This window comes from Rhinolophus sinicus, linkage group LG16, assembly GCF_036562045.2.
Source record: "Rhinolophus sinicus isolate RSC01 linkage group LG16, ASM3656204v1, whole genome shotgun sequence".
NCBI lineage: Eukaryota > Metazoa > Chordata > Mammalia > Chiroptera > Rhinolophidae > Rhinolophus > Rhinolophus sinicus.
In genome coordinates, this window is record NC_133765.1 from 35,541,187 (window position 1) to 35,558,755 (window position 17,569).

The following is a 17,569-nucleotide window of genomic DNA, read 5'->3' on the forward strand; positions in this document are numbered from 1 at the left end:
GAGGGTGGGCACCCCAGCCCACGGTCCAGGTACGGGCCATCCCCCACCTCCACCCCTGCAGCCACCCGTCTGTGGGTCCTCGCGCTGGGGTGTCCATACCAGCAACCTGTTCTTAGGAGGGTGCCCCAGAAACAAAGGCTCGTGCAGGCCCTGAGAGCCGGCCTGGACCATTTGGGAAGGACCCTCCAGGGTGGGGCTGCTTGGAGCCTGGTGTAACGGCGAGGCTCTAGGTTGGCTCATCCCCATGGTCCTTAGAGGTCCGAGTGGGGACTGTCTTGTCCAGGCCTCAGGACAGTGCAGACTGACCATGCATGTTCAAAGATGTCATTAGCAAAGGGACCAGGCAAGGGCAGCTCGACTGAAATTTCTGCCCCATGTGAAGAAACAAAAACAATACTTATCGAGCAGTCATTTTGAGGAAAGAAAGAAATGGAAACCGAAGCCCATGAATTCCAACCTTCGATCCCCTATCTGGGGCATTAGCCAGTCAGTATCCTCAGGCCTTTTCCGATGTCCCCGGGTCCTGGCTTCACGTCGGCCACATCCTTTGACCTTCTCCAGGTTGAATGGCAGGAAGACGTGTGAATAACTCTCTTTCTCGTATTTCTATCTCAATGAAAGTGCCAATCAAGATCCTGGAGAGACCCTTGGGCTGCAAGATACCTGGGAAGGAGAGATTGTTGTCCATCTCACGTGCTCAATGCAGGCAATTCATGAAGGCCACTGCCACCAGGGACAGTGGCGAAATGGCTTGTGCTTCTCATCGGCACGTTAGCATCAACCAGGGGCTCCTCTTCGTCTCAAGCTCTCAGAGAAAATGCACAGCACCCCAAACTCCTCAGGTCCCTCTGATAGTTGCCTCTGAGTATTGACACGATTTTAATATCCAATTTTCATACACAGACTAACGGAGCAAAGCAATGACTTGAATCGTCCCCGTGAGTAGGAGATAACAAAATAGATGCCTTGCTTTGCCCTTTATAATTTTATTTGCCTTCATGATTCAGTTTTGAATAATATTAAGTTAGCTTCCATTCCTTGAGCAAATGTGAGTCACGTCGATGGTTGGGAAAGGGCCAGTCATTTGGAGGAAAAGGCCAATTTTGCACTCATTTTTTTTCCTTTGTGAAAACTAGTTATCTAGAAGGTGCTGACTCCCTCATGGATAGTTGAATATTAATCAGATGTGTTCTCATTATAGTCGGGGGTATTTTTTAAGGCCATAAAATAGTGAGAGGTGTTTTTCTTTTACAAGACAAATGATACAAAAAATGCCTAAGACTGAAGAACAGTCAGCTTCGTTATTAACTTTTTACTGAAGATAGTGATGCTATTATTGCCTTCGTTAGTGTTGATGCATTTTAAAATAAAACTAAAGCCTTAAGATAACAGTTTATTAGCATGACAATTAAAAGCTACAGTTATTTTACTAGGGAAGAGATGCTGAGCATTAAAAACCTGACCGTTCTTTGCTATGTGGCTAAAAAGTCCGGAAATTAATTCCCTGGTTATTTTAGGTCCATCAAGTTGGAAATGGAATAATTTCTCTTTGGAAAATGAAGCCACGATGTGGCTCCCTCTAGTGGTCCAAAGGGGTATGTCGGGAGTATAACACCAGAACAGTGGTAACTCGGTTTTCCAACGTCTCCGTTGATGAACATTTTGGTTTAGGAACACCGTAAATTTTATGAATCTATGGGATCATTAAATAGTAAAATTCAGGCTAAATTTGCAGTTTTAGGGGTTGATTTTAAAGGTCTGGAACAGATTAATCCATTTTGCATTACTTTCTATGGGGAAACCACATCTCGGTCTTCGAACGTTTCAGAATTCGAGCGGTCTTCCAGAACAGATTACTGTAGAAAACCAAGGTACCACTGTCATTTGTAATTATCCATCGTAGTTCCCAATCTCTATTCAATTTCCTAAACATTCTTCTTTTCTTTGGTGAGGAAGGGTGTAAAAACTCCCACCCTCCACTTGTTCTCTAAAGTACTTTTAAAATATAATTTTAAAGAAATGTTGAGCCTCGTGCCCCAAATCCATTTACTTTGTTTCATATATTTAATTTATTTGTTAATTCTTTCCAAGTTCTGTTATTAACTATAGGCTAGATCACTCATTTAAAAGATTAAAAATATATAATTAATAATGCTCAGGAGACTTTTTTGCAAGAGGTAGTGTTACATAAAAACTAAAAGCATGATGTAAATTCCTCAGACCATTCTGGGGGGTAATATACGGGGAAAGTAGATACAGTGTATACACCATTAGGTTACAAACCATTACTTCGCTTATGCTGTGGATTTGAAATATGGGCTTCCTTCGAAGGGCTCAGACCACTGCACGTAAATCATACCACAAATAATGTTTTTTAAAAAAAACCTCTAAACAACTGCTTGGTCAGATGTGCCTGGAACCATCTCTAATCAGCCTATTGATAAAGCAATTTTTTTTGGCTCTAAAAGTTCCAAGCATGTGTGTCAGCAGATTAACGTTTATCTCCCCTTCTCTTGTTCCTGTGGGGCTCATCAGTGACCATTATCAGAGCAAAGGAAGCTCTGCTAAAAATATAAGGATGCTAAAAAGATGGTTAGATGATACGGGAGAGCATATTTTAGCCTAGAGACCAGAAAAACTTATGAGCTTATAAGCGGTTAGAACATTTCCTTCTCTGCTTCCTCTTCTCCCCCTTGAGGCAACAATCCTGGAACTTATAAACCGTCTTTTTGTTTTAGAAGTGGATATTTCTGTCTTAACATATTTATCATTATAGTCGTCATAGCAATTCAAAGGGGAAAAGATACCCCATCTCTGGTTTATGCACGGGACACTGGAAAGAATGTTCAGTGACTTGCAAAAGTAAGGGGTGAAAGCTAACTAAAACCCCACGAACCCTGAAATGACCATGTGATTCAGCAATCGCACTCCTGCACGTAGGAATATACCCAAAAGAATTGAAAGCAAGAACTCAAACAGATAGTTTTACACTCATGTTCACAGCAGCGTTTTTCACAGTAGCCAAAAGGTGGAGACAGCCCAAGTGGCCATTGACAGATGATGCATAAGCAAAATGTGGTCTAACCATACGATGGAATATTATTCAGCCTTTGAAAGGAAGGAAATTCTGACAGAGGCTGCACCCTGGATGAACCTTGAGGACATTATGCTAAGTGAAATAAGGCAGTCACAAAAGGACAGATATTGTATGATTCCATTTATACGAGGGGCCTAGAGTAGTCAAATTCATAGACATGGAAATGTAGAATGGTGGTTTCCAGAGGCTGGGAAGAAGGAAGAATGAGGCGTTGGTGTTTAATGGGGACAGAGTTTCATTTGGGAAAATGAAAAAGTTCTGGAGATGGACGGTGGTGACAGCTGCACAACAATGTGAAGGTACTTAATGCCACTGGGTGTCTAAGTGAAAGCCACCTTGCTAGGGGCTGAAAATACAGAGAATAGGATTGGACATTCTTCTTGAATACATGTTTTAGCCTAGTAGGAGAGAAAGACTTCCAACAAATAATTATAGCACAGTGTCCCAAGAACACCTACAGAAGGATGCTCCAGGTACAGTGTTAGTGCAGAGCTCGGTGTGAATAACCCTACCTGGGGCCATGGGACCCAGGAGAGGCTTCCAACAGGAGGGGGGCTTTCAGGGATGCATAGGAGTTCGCCTAGGTACAGTGAGACAACAGAGGAGAAGGTACATACCCGTGGTTCTCAAGGTTAGGTATGCTTCAGGGCTGTCTGATTCAGTGGGTGTGGGGTGGGGCCTGAGAACGTTTGTCTCTATTAAGTTCCCAGGGGATGCTGATGCTGTGCCCTCAGGACCGCACTTTGAGAACTGCTGATTTGCATGGAGCCCAGAAGCATGAAGTTACAGCGCGTGTTTGGGGAACTGTAAGTAACTCAGTGTTGCTGGAATTTGAGGGGTCCGAGTGATATGTTTAGTAAGTTAGGGAGAGGCCTTTGGTGCCAAGGAGGTGTGAGTGAGGGAAATAAACACACATTTGTATATTCTAAGAGCTGCAGGCACTATAATATGACATGATATGATCTGTGTTATAATGTTCAACCCTAATGATATGATATGATATATGATATGTGATGTGAGGTGACGTGATGTGATGTGATAGAATGTTCAATGGGTATTATGCCCATTTTACAGATGAGGTCACTGTGGAGCTGTCACACAGTTAACTGACTGCAGAGAGAGATGTAGGAGGCAGGGGAATTGGTGGCTGATAGGACTTGGGGAGTGACATCTAAATTTTTGACTTTGGTGACAGATACCAGGCGATGCCAGTGACCAGGACAGGAAGTGCAGGGGGAGGGGCAAATTTGCAAATATTCTGTCCAGCTCATGGGAGCAGGTATACGTTTCCCCACAGTTACCGCCCTTTCCCCTTTCGTCACTTGCTTCCTGGTTAACTTGGTCTCATTTTCTCGTTCCCCTCATTCTCTTCTCATTTCCCTTCTTCTGTTGCGGTGCTCATTACCGATTGGCAAATTATGAACCAACATCATCATCCTCTTCATGGACTTAATGTTTAAAGGGAAAAGTGTAAGGATGCGGCCAGACAGGGACAGGCCAGGACTGTACTCCCCGTCGGAGTCCGAGCTCCTTGAGAGAGCATGTTTTATTTGCATTCTGAGGAATTTTGGAGAGAGATGATGGAATAATCGACACCCATCTGCCCGTCACCTGGATGTGCCAATTGTTAACCATTGTGCAATTTTAGCTCCATTGTTTCCTGAGGTACTTGAAAGTGTATTTCAGCATTGTGATACTTCACCTCCAGAGACTGGAATGTGTGTCTCTGAAAATAAGGATATTTCCCTATTACCCACAGCATCATGACGCCGCGTAAAAGATAAACAGAATTCATTCAATCATCTGGGCCTCAGTCTAGCCGTCCTGCTACCCATCCATTACTCCATCTTGGTTTTTCAGTGCATTTCAAAGGAAGATGCAGACAGCAGCATCCGTCCCCCAGACACTTGAACCTGAGCATCATTTACAGGAGTTGAGGACTATTTGGTGATTTTTCCCCCCGTGGGGGCCGTATTTACATATAGCAACATACACACATTTTTAGTTTAATATTTGATGAGTTAAGACAAATGCATACATCTGTGTAACCCAAACCCCTATCAAGATTATACAACAGCATCTTCACCCCAGAAAGTTCCCCTGTGCCCTCCCTGTCCAGCCCCCGCCCCAGCCCAAGGCAACTCCTGCTCTGATTTTTCCCCTCATGGCGCTTCTGGAACTTCACGTAAATGGAAGCACCCAGTGTATACTGTTGTGTGTGGCTTCTTTCACACAGCACAGCGTTTGATATTCCCCCATGCTGGGCGTCTCCATAGTTCCTTCCCTTTCACTGCTGTGCACCATCCCATTATATGGATGTACCACGATTTGTCCAGTCACCTGTTGATGGACACCTTTTGGCGATTGCGAATTAAGCTGCTATGAATATTGATGTACAGGGTATGTGTGTTGAGGGGGGGCGGTGTGGGCTGTCCCCAATGTCTCTTACTGCTGGTTTGTTTTAACCACGATCCAATCAATCAGTGTCTCACTTGGCAGTTGGTTGTTGTGCCTCTAAAGTCTCTTTTACTGAAGTCACCTACCCACAGCTCAGGTCCTCGGGTTGGCTTGAGGAGGAGCTAAATTCTCAGAGTGACAGCTACTGAGGCACTTGTGTCGCCCTTAGGTTTCCCATTGGAGCGGTTTAGTTTAATTGTGCCCGACTGTACTTCGGGGGAAGACAGCCTCCAGGCAGGAAACCCCAGAACTCCATAAGTGAACCCATTGTTCCCTGTCTGTCCGCCTCGTGGGCCCCTTCCGTTGGGTGTGACGTACTGTCAGGCTTCAGCCACAAGAGGGCGCCTGTTCGCTTGGAACGATTTAAATTCGTCAGGCCCAGCAGTGAAAGATAGAATGTTCTTCCAGAAAATAATCTTTTAAGATTTTTCCTTAGGTGGTTTCCCTTCCTTTGAATTCAGTGGTGCTCAATTTTTCCATAAATATTTACTGAATACCCCCCATGTCTAATCCATGCGCGACGCCCGGTGGGTGATGAAGAACTGAAACGTTTTCCCCGGCTTGCGACTCACGTCCCAGCAGGGAAGGGAAGGACAAAGCGGCGTATCTCCGCGGGAGCTTGAAGTCAGGGGAATGACATAAAGCGTTTGACACTCGGGTGGGTGTCAGCTAGGGTGTGATGATGTCGGGAGCAAAGGTGAAGAGGCCAGGAGGTTCTGGACCTCAGGAAATGTGTAGGGAGGCTGCAGGGCTTTAGGTGGCCTGGGACTGGGACGTGGGGAACACAGATGACTTCATTATTTTGAATGTCCTGGGTGAGTTTGCAGCTGGGCAGTGACTGGTGCCGGTGACTTGGGAGGAGCGAGGGGAGTTTGGGAGGTGAGCTGGGACCGTGACATCCATCCAGCTGGGAGGTGACGGGACTGTCCCTTGGTGACATTGGGAGAATGACTGAAAATCATCTCTGAATACTGTAGGAGTGAACAAGACCGTCCGGGAGAGTCGAGAAAGAAGGCATGTTCTGGAATGTTCTCAGAGAGCACTCTTATTTTGAATATTGGTTTTTAAAGAATGCAAATACCTTTGCATTCTATTAACCCTCTGTCACTCCGATGCTTTCAAGTGGGGTCAGTGGTGAGATGTTTTGCCTGTTAAAGAAAATATTATTCTGACACTCATTAAAATGGTAAGGAAGATTTTACGCAGGACTGTTTCAGTAGGTGTCAGGACTATCAAAACGGAGGCTATCTGTCCCCTCTTTGAATACAGCGAACACAGAGCTGGGGATTTATAGTCAATGGTGGGAGGGTCGGTGGACAGAACGGTACAAAGGGAGCGTCATGGGTGGGGATTCTTGCTAAGCTGACCTCAGAAGAGTCTTGCTGAAGGCAGGACGAGATGGTCATATATCAAGGGCGGGGAATTCTCTGTAAATTGACTCAGCAGGATTCTTGCTGACGATGACAGGGCCCAAGGCCAAGGCCTGGGGGAGAAGAGGGCGCAGAGGGGCCTGACTCAGCTTTGGAACAGGGGAGACTCTGTCACCCTTCAGGCATTCACCAGATCCTATGAATGCAAATTTCAGTATGTAAAGTGGGAAGTGTTGTTAGAGGGGGAAGTATTCTGATTATTTACATGGGGGCCTGATATGGTGAGATGGGCACATAAACGTGTTTTAAGCGAGATGAAACCTTAAATCATTTTTATACAAGTATAAAGCTTTCCTGAAATTGTAAGTCAGTGGGAAAAGTTTGAATTACAAAACGAAATGGAGTGGCAGCAAAAGAAACAATTTAGGTAATCTTTTGTTATTACTTTTGTTGAAAGAAGTGGTATTAATAAGTTAAAATAGGTTTATAAAATAAAATGACACTTTGAAGTACTTTTGGTGCATTGAAATAAGGTGATATTATTTGGTCACTGCCAGGTCCCCAGTTAATAGGGTGATTTGCATATGCACAGGCTGATTTACATACACACACTGATTTACATAAACTATCCTCTCCCCCACACACTTTATTAACTTTAAGATGCAAATGTTTCCCTGAAAATTCATATTTTTCTGTTTTCTCCATTCTCCTTTAATCTCCCCTTTTCATTACCATGGGGGCAGTTAAATTCTCGGGCTGTGGATTCGAATCCAGAACCACCTCATGCTAGCTGAATGGCTTCAGTTTGCCTCTCTATAAAATGGGATAATAATAGTACCACGTCACAGGATTTGCTGAGCAAATGGCTGGCAGGGCTGGCACAGTTCCTGGCACACAATGAGGCATGATCCATGTTTCTGGTTGACACTGTCTTTGACCCAACTTTGCTTGTGTAAGATGCAAGTCTGGACAGTTAACTCTGCTTTGTGAATTAAAAGGGAAGTCATTTTTCCAACTTGCCCATGACGCTTCGGTATGTCCCTAAACTTCTTATATTATGTGGTTACGAATGAGTTGGCAGCACTCACTTGATCCAAGCAAAAACATTCGAAAGACCCTGTTAACGCTTCTTTTCTAGGGGACTGTCCAACTTTTAAGATCCATTTCTCCCTTCTATATAAACCCATGGGAGTTAAAAACAGGAGGAGTGTGTGTAAACCTAGGAAACCAGTTCCATCTTCAACACAGCTGGGAAGGTGGCCAGACAGCTCGGTTCCAGGGCCAGTGGCAGAGGCAATCAGCTACGGTTCGTCTCCCTGCTCTGCCAACTCAGCAGCCCCGTGATTGGGCCCTGGCCGAGCGACCTTATCCTCTGTTTGGAAAACATTTTCAACCACGGAAGAATTTATCGGGGGCGCTGGAATTCTGAAAGAATGAAATTGGAAAATAAATGAAACCAACCAGATTTTGTTTGCTCCTGGTGGGGCAGGAAAAGGGAATAGAAGCCCAAAGTTTAGTACCATTTGATCAGGGAGGGTTCTTTTTACAGAGAATAGGATTTGACAGTTTCAGTTGGTAGTCACAGGCTTGGTCCTTCACAAAGAAATACTTATTGTTAGGGGTGTTTTTTTCCCAACTAACTGTGTCCGATATAATAAGACATCATTATCGTAGATAACTAATAAGAAAGTATTAACCTTTTTTATTGATATAGTTCTTTATCAACACATCTGGTCTTAATCACTTCAAATACAAAAGTTGCTGATCAAAATCTTGAGGGTACAACATAATTGGATGGGACCAATGTGGGACTTGGAGGGGAGAAGCAGACGCGGCCAGAATTCCTGGCTGTCTCTCTGTGATCAGTGGGAATCTGTGACGCACAGGATCTGTCTTCCGGGGAATGTGAGGGACGTGGCGGCCTGAAAACATGCTGATGCCCTTCCACTAGCGGCGGGTGTTCTACCCTCCGCACGACGGAATGAAGCAGGGCTTTGGAAGTCAGCACAGGTCACCTCTGCCTGAGTCTGTAATCCATCTCCCAACTAACTGATCCGGGAGGCAGCCTGATGCCTCATTCAGAGGTCAACCCGGGCTTGGCTGCTGCCATCACCGGCCACTGTCATCTTGAAATGCCACAGGCTGAGGGCCAACCCAAAGCCTTTATCTTCCAATGTGTTTTTTGTAGCGTGAAACCAAAGACTGCAACAAGATGAAAAGGTAAAAGGCTGCCGTGTCTCGTGTCACTGTAGGCCCGGGTTCCTCGGTCTCGGCATGATTCAGTTTGGGATGCGAACTTCTTTCCTGTGGGGCTGTCCTGGGCCTTGTACCCTGGCCAATACCCACGAGATGCCAGCAGGCCCCCCCCACCCCGAGTTGTGGTCCTTCACGTTGCATAGATGTTGCCATGGACGACAGCCCAGCCTCTGAACGAGGGGTGCAGACTTCCTGGAGCACAAAAGAAGGAACAGCTCTCCTGGTTCCTTCATTCATGTTTTTACTGCAGGCACCTCACCTCCGCCACCAAGCAGGCAGAGTTCTGTGCTCCTCGAGGGCCCCTGGGGAAGGACATGGGTGCTTGCTGGATCCCGTGGCATCAACACCGGGAGGTCAGGGAGCCATGCTTTTGCTGTCACACCAGACTGGGTGTGGTGTCTGGGGAAAACTGGTGCCCTGATGCGACTCCCACAGTCTCCTGTAACAGATGGCACTTTGGGCATGCTCCACATGGGGCGAAGGAAATCATTGTGGGGTGACGCTGGAGACGCTTTGCCAAGGGTCAGTTGAAGGACCTTGTCTCTTGGTGGCTCCTTTACTGCCGGGTCCAGAGAGGGACAGGTTTGCAGGTGGTGAAATCTGGGATGCGCCTTCATACATTCATGCCGGAAACACTGGAGCCATGTGGTTCCCATGGCAGACTGGGTTTGGAGCAAGGACTGCGAAGAGAAGACTGGCGACCTTGGCCACTGTGTCCCTTCTCCTGGCCCAGTAGCTCCTTCATAGGGTTTACTTAATGAGCTTTAAGGTCAGTTAATGAGCTTTGAGGAGAAAAAAGAATTTCATGTATTTGCACAGAAAAGATAAGTAATATTTAGGAGGGAAATAAGACTTTGTATTATTATTCAGTGGTAGAAAATCGTAGAGGCATGTCTATAAAATCCTGAGGAAAAGAATGTGTGACTCGAGGATTTTATACCCAGCCAAGTTGTCATGTATGCATCATATGTGACTTAAGTTCTGAAAGGATCGTTCTGGCTGGCATGTGGAGAATGAACTATGGGGAGTGGAAGTCATGCTGGCATCCTTTCCTCTCAGTATGATCATTTCATTCTCTTTGCCCTTGTTACCTTGAGGGAAAAACCAAACCTTTGAGCAAGATGTTGAGACTTCCTTATTACCTAGCACTGCTGGACTCTTTGGTCTTCTGTGCCCTGCTCCCCATCCTCACACCTCAAGCTCCAGTCTCCGCCAGTGCACCCAGCTCCCTCTCATCCCTGCATGTGTGTTGCACATGCTGTGACTTCTGCTTGGAAAGTCTTTCCCCTCATCACCCCCTTTAAGTCCCCATCTGGCCAACCTCTTCCTCAATACACACAACTAGAACATCAGTCCCATAAGGTCTGGGAACATATTAATCTTGTTCACTGTCATGTCCTCAGCACCTGTAATAATGACTGGTACAGAGTCAATATTAAGAAATTACTTGTAGGAAGGAAGATATGAAGGAGGGAAAACAGGAGGGACAAATTATGTTCCGTAATTACTAACCTGCCATCTAACCAACCTCTAGCTAAAAATCCCATTTTATTGTTCTTTATCTATTCATGTCTAATAGGAAGGTGGGACAACCTGAGAATTCTGTTGAAGGGTGTAGGTGTAACTGCAGTGGAAGGAAATCCAATCATTAGATCTCGTGGATTCCAATCCACTGTAAGAAGAAGAGGTGTTTATCTATCAGGCATAATCCATGTCTCTTCATGAGCTATTGTATATGTGTGTGTGCGTATGGTTCTTCTTGATTGGAAGAAATAAACACTTGCTTTTCCTGTAAATTCTTTCCCTTGGGGCATTTATTGACATTGTGGAAACACGATCCTGTCAGGCTGAAATTTGAACCTATTTCTAAATGCATGCTGGAGACTGGAAGGCTGTCTCACACCTCCTGTGAAATGGCATTACCCAGGTCATCTCTGATCCAAATGGTTGGGTTAGATTGCGATGTTAATGCTTATTAAAAAGCTATTTAAAATATTTAATGAGGATGGAGAAAACTCTTGCTGAGTCTGACTACTTCCAAGGAATGACAGGTTTGGAGGGATGTGAAAGTAGCCTTAGTTTGCTCTGTGGACCCAAGCGCAGATAAAGGGTCTTTAAGGCATTTAGACCATGTCATCAGAAATTTGCTTTCCAGGCAAAGAAATCAGGTGAATTCTTTGGTGTGGTTATTTTTTTCACCAAGAGGCATTCGCCTCTCTTCTCGGCTCATGTCTCCATGAGCCTCATGGTTCACTCACATGATACACAGCCTTTGGGAAAGTTATTCCCCTCCTCCGGATTCAGGGGTTTTTAAGTGAAAGAACACTTGCCTACCTTCTTGGTGGTGTAGGAGGAGGTGAGACGTGAAAGTAAAGGGCATTATTGGAAATGCACGTGAGTGGGCCCAGAGTGTCATCTCCCAAAGTCCAGGGTCCCAGGGTCACCTCACAGCTTCGGAGATGCCCTCGGTCATGTAAATATTGACTCAAGGTTAGGAAAGACCCTTCAAGCTCAGACATCCCTCCCAGGTCTCTGCTTGGGAGCCTTTTCACGAATTGGATCTGCAGTCCTGTTTTTTCAGCCAAAAATCCTTAATGGAAGATTTGAAATATAATAGAGGAGAGGAATGGCTAGGATGCCCACCCTCCAGAAAATGCAAAAGCCCTGTTAACTATTACTGATTAATGCCTTCCCAGCTCTCAGAGGCAGAGTGGGAACCAGTCTTAGCTTAAAGGAGGGAGTAGAGGGGGAGCTTAATGGGAAGAGAGCAGGAGTGGAAAAGCCTTCTCTCAGGAAAATAAAAGCAAGTTATAGGAGAGAAGGGAAAACCCCCACCTCCTATGCCGAGTGAGGAAATACAATAGAAAATGTTCCCCATGATATGTCAATTGAGAAGAAAACAGGTCTGTTCCACATTCTTTCCCCTCCTTCTCCCTTTGTTCATATATCCTGTGCAGACAGCTTCAGGAGACATTTCCTGTGAAGGTTCTTTCTTCAAAGCCATTCTCTCTCTCCCTCCCTCCCTCTCTCCCTCCTAGAATAGGACTGAACAGCTGCCATCATCGTTATAGAGAGCGACCACAAGGGGGCAGCCAAGTACAACACATGTGAAAGGAAGACTTTGCTCTTCAAACACACGGGAGAGCGGTACCATCTACTTCCTTTGAAGAGTCCCTCTCCTTTTTTTCCCTAGAATCAAGAAGTTTCCTGTGATACGTTGGCCTCTTTTTAAATCCACTTTCCGTTAGCTGGGAGTAAAGAGGAGAAAATATAATGAATTGTGGAAAGAAGTGAAACCTAGGTGAATAAATATCAATGGCGGGGTTTTATACGCACATGGAAACCTCCCCTTTACAAACCATTGTGATTGTTCTTAGAGTTAGAATTGGTCTCAGAGTAGCCAGAGAGAAGGAATGGAAAAAGGACATCCCCACTTTTACTTTACAGGTCAAACCAGTGGTATGTTTGCCTTCCTCCATTCAACAAATAAATATGTTGCTCACCTGCCGTCTGTGAGTGTAGCAGATGCCACAGGGTGACTTAGACACAGTCTGTGCCCTGGAGAGATTTACATCTGATTAGGGAGGAGCTAACAGGTTCACAAATGGCTGTAACAGGAACGTAAGTGCCTCCCAGCCACCGGGAAAGCACCAAGAGCGTTAAACGGGAGAGAGGACATTCTGTGAGGATTGGGAGACACTTCCCCGGTGTTGGTCAGAAGTGACACACATCACTTTGACATATACTTCATTGGCCAAAGCAAGTCGTGTGGCCAAGGCTTTCATCAATGGGGCAAGAAAGTATACTCCTCCTTCAGGAGGGTCAACTGACATTTTGGAACAGTCACATAGTTTGCCACCGTTGGCGTGTAGAATTGTATAGGTTGAGTTTAAGGACCAGCTGATGTCCTTGGCAGCAGCCTCAGGGCGTCCCCAGTTAGCCAACGCCATGTTCACTAGGAGAAAAATTAATTCTTCACCAGGAAAGGACTGGGCAGGCCTAGAGGAGTAACAGTGAGAACGAGAAGGGAGGAATGGAGAGAAAAGACGTGTAGACATGGATTCAGGAGAACTCATCAACCTACTAGAGTTTTAGGAACTTGACACAGTGATTCGGAAGCTTATTAGGCAGAATAAATAGGCAAGGTAACTGGTAAGCAGAAGAATGGAGGGCACCCACCCTACCAAGCAGTAAACTTATTGTAAAGCCATAGTGGTTAAAGAGAATGGTTTTAAATCAAGAATAAACAAGCAGATTAAGGGACAAAATGGGGGAGCTAAAAAACAAAACCCTGGGTACGTTTAATTGTAAGGGATCACCCCCACCCCAAACAATGGGAGGTAATAGCTTGGTTAATAAATAGTTTAGGGGGGAAATTGACTCTGGAAAAAAATCAGTGACGAGTCTTACCTCATCCCATTTACTGAATAACATATATCAATAAAATCTGGATAAATTACAAGAAAATGTGGGTGATGGTGTTTAGCTGGTCTCTGGGTAAGGAAGTTATTTCTTTCCAAGTGTAAAAACAATAGAAAAAAAATCCCTAAGAGAAAAATTTAATAGATTGGTTAATTAAAATTTTAAATTTCTACACATGTATACTTTTTCCCATAGAAAAATGAAAAGCCAAAGATCAGCTGTGAAAATAAATACTTGTCCAAATATATTAGTCATATTCTTAAAGGCACAAAGTACTCATATAACTAATAAGAATAAGACTAAGATTCCAAAAGAAAAAGGAGTAGAGACTATGAACAGATAATTCACGGAAGAGGAAATATAATTGGACAATAAATAATGGCAAATGAAAAGTTGAACAAATTGTCAGCCTCAGCAATAACAAAAGAAATGCAAATGCACAGCATGAGACAATGTTTTAACTTACTAAATGGGTGTATAAATATGTGTATATGAGTGTATATAAGTATATATGTTTAGGTATATATACACATGCATATATATGTATATATATATATGTGTGTGTGTATATATACACTCAGAGGGTGCCAAAAGTGTATACATATTCTAAGAAAGGAAAAATCGATTAAAACTGTAATACTCAATATATACCAATAACAAAAGCAGAATACAAGTCACATTTGACTTCTGCAATTACAAGAGATGCTCAAAGTGGTTACCATCAGCGTAATTTTAATACCTTTTTATCCTTTCTTAAAATGTGTATACATTTTTTGGCACCCTCTGTATACAAGGTAAACATATGTGTCAATTTCTAAGTCAGATAACACTTTTTTATTGTGAAAAGTGGAAAGTTGAGCTCCATTGATGTACCAGATGGATTTAGCAATTGTTAGCATTTTGCCATAATTGTTTTATTGTCTATCTATCAATCTATTGATCTATAGAGCTGTGTACGTATAATATTTGCCCAACCATTTGAAAGCAAGATGCAGACATCCTGACCATCCACCCTTACACACTTCCTCAGCATGCATCTCCAGTAAGTAACAACTTTCTCCTCCAAAACCACCACTTATCGCATCTAATAAAAGTAACAATGACTCCCTATTATCACCTAATATTCAAATTTCTCCATTTGTTCACAAAATGTGTTTCTTATCACGTCTTTCAAACCAGCAACCAAGGAAGGGTCTTTCCCTGTATTTGGTTATGTTCCTTTGAATCTAGTCCCCCACCTCTGTCCCCCTATGACATTGACTTTTTTGAGAGACAGTTTCAGACACATCTTTAACTCAACTGTGGGCTCTTGGCAGGCCAGGTGACATTTGTGTTTCTCCAGCATGTCCCTGAGTACTCCACACAGTCCCATGTTTGGAGCTGGTGGTACTGGGGTAGCTAGGAGCTTGCTGAACAAATGGGGACAGGATACCCTTCTCATATTTAATTCATTAGCTTATTAACTTGTACTCCACTTTGAGATGGCAATCCTAAATAAAACACTCAGGTGTGGCACTGCCAGTCGTGAGACCTGGGCCTCATATCTCCCTTGCCTGTGGTGGTAGAAGACGGCTTTGATTTGGTCCCCATCCTGAGGACAAGCCAAACACTTTTGCCATCAGATAATTGAACAGATAACGGGCAAGTTGCAAAGGGTCAGTGGAGAACAGCACACAGCGTGGACCCGGGGCTAGTAAACACTCTCAGCTTGACATCCCTTCCTTGGCCTGTTGCTCCTTTGGTGCTGTCACAAACATGGCCCCAGGGAACACCCTCCGTCCGCTCTGGGCCTTCCTTCTTCAATGGTCAGTGTTCTTTTTAATGACCAGTGTTCTGAGTGGGAACTCACTACCCCTGTGGACAAGGATTTCTATCTCCCTCCTCACTTTGGGAGGTGTTTGCAGATACATGAACTTGGGTCTGTGTGGAAAAAGAAGCTGCCCAGGACAGGACTTAGGAACCTTCACACCAGGTTTCCACTTCCTGTCTGCCATCCCATTGCCTTTGGTCATGTGATTTCCCTTTTGGAAGTTAAGCTTCTGGGTTTTTTCCTTATGTTAATGAAAACATTCCAGGAGACTTGGGAATGGCTTCAGGAGGGAATCCTTGGATGTCCGAGGGTCTGGTCCACAGGGGGAAACATCCAGCATTATTTATTCGGAGCTATATAATGCATGGAATTAGCACTGCACATTTTGAAGAAAATCTTGACCGTTAGAGTCAGATTCTGCCCAGTGTTTTGAGTATCAGGAAAACGAGGAAATTTTGGCTTGGTGTGCTGAGCTGAAAGCCCTTGCATTTCCTTACAGCCAACGGTAAATCTTTCCTAAAGTCCCAGAGTGAGATGGTTTTCAGCTATTAGGGCCATCTTAAAATAGATTGTTATGTGTAACATACTCGTAGAACTAAAAGGCATAATTTCTGGGAACTTTGGAAGCACAAGGAGTGCTCTGTTGACTGAAACAATTAAAGAGGAATGGAGAGAAAGCAGAGCTGGGATGTTGGTGCAGAATAATGCTAAACGTCCCCTAGAGTATTTGTCATTGTGAGAGAACCAGTGAGATTCTGGCCGGCTCAGAAAGAGCCAGAGGATGATGATGATGATGGTGGTGATGATATAATGATGATGGTGATGATGATAATGGTGATGATACGGTGATGATGGTGATGGTGATGGTGATGGTGATGGTGATGGTGATGGTGATGATGATGATGATGGTGATGGTGGTGATGGTGATGATGGTGATGATGATGATGGTGATGATGGTGGTGGTGATGGTGATGGTGATGGTGACGGTGATGGTGACGGTGATGATGATGGTGATAATGATAATGGTGATGATGGAGATGATGGTGGTGATGATGATGGTGATGATGATGATGGTGATGATGATGATGATGATGATGGTGACTAGATTTCTTCAGAACACCCAGCTGCCTAAGAATCTGAAACACATTTGCATATTTTGTAGTAACACCTATGTTTCTGTGATGGCGGTAGCAAAAATTTCTTTATCACATAAATAGCTTCTTTTGTGCCTTGGGTTCTCACCACTCTCACCTCTTCTTCTGTCGTCCCCTTTCCTCTCCCCCCAGTCCTGTCACATCTCAGCTCAGGATCCATCCCCTAGACTAGGGAGATCCCCGAGGGCAGCTCCTGAGACACCTACGAGCCGTGACAAGTGGCAGTTGAACATATGTTTATCCCTGCTGTCTGTAAGCTCTGGGAGTGCAGACACCCTGAGCCCCTATAATCTCCACCCCTCCCCAAGTCCTCATTCCCCTTGGCAACATTAACAGGTGTGCTCACATCAGGAAGATTTCAGTGACTGTGCAAATGCAGGAAGAGTTAGAAACGCACCAAGGCCTCCGTGCATAAACCAGCCATGAATTTGGTCAGATCGTTTACAAACAAAACAAACAGGAACCATGCAAAATATGGAAAACACCTTTTAAAAGGTCAACCTCAATTGGATTCAAAGAAATGCCATTAAAACAACATTTCCCCCCATCAAATCAGCAGAGAATAAAATAAAATAATATGCGATGCTGTTGCAGTGAAGAAGAGACTAGTAGAAGTGTGTTTCTGGTATAAACTTTGGAAACAATTTAGCAGTAGGCATGAGATCAGAGATGAGGATAATAGTAATTACAGTAAAACCCGAATCCCCATGGTGCAGTTGGTGGAGGTGTGCTCTATTTGTAGCATTTTGTGTGTATTACCTCATTTAATCCTCACACTATGACACTCCTATGAGTGGGCCTATTGCCAGCAACCCCATTTTATAGCTGAGGAAACAGAGGCAGAGAGCTGTTATTTATCATATCACACAGATCATAAGAAGGTGGGATTTGAACCCCGGGCAGTCCTGCAAAGTCTGCTTCACTATCCTACCTAAAGGAATGTCTGTGCCCTTGGCCTTCCAGTCTCACTTCTGGGAGTCTAGCTCGAGGAAGTGTTTCTAAA

At 44.3% G+C, this 17,569-nt stretch overlaps 1 long non-coding RNA gene across 6 annotated transcripts in view; it reads left to right on the top strand.

The window, feature by feature from the left end:
* The window catches only part of LOC109456477 (uncharacterized), a 175,397-nt gene that overhangs the window by 39,060 nt on the left and 118,768 nt on the right, over positions 1-17,569 (top strand). For all 6 annotated transcript variants that reach the window (XR_012492725.1, XR_012492726.1, XR_012492727.1 and 3 more), the window contains exon 3: positions 3,801-3,903. This is a non-coding gene — a long non-coding RNA (uncharacterized LOC109456477). The remainder of the gene's footprint in view (positions 1-3,800; positions 3,904-17,569) is intronic.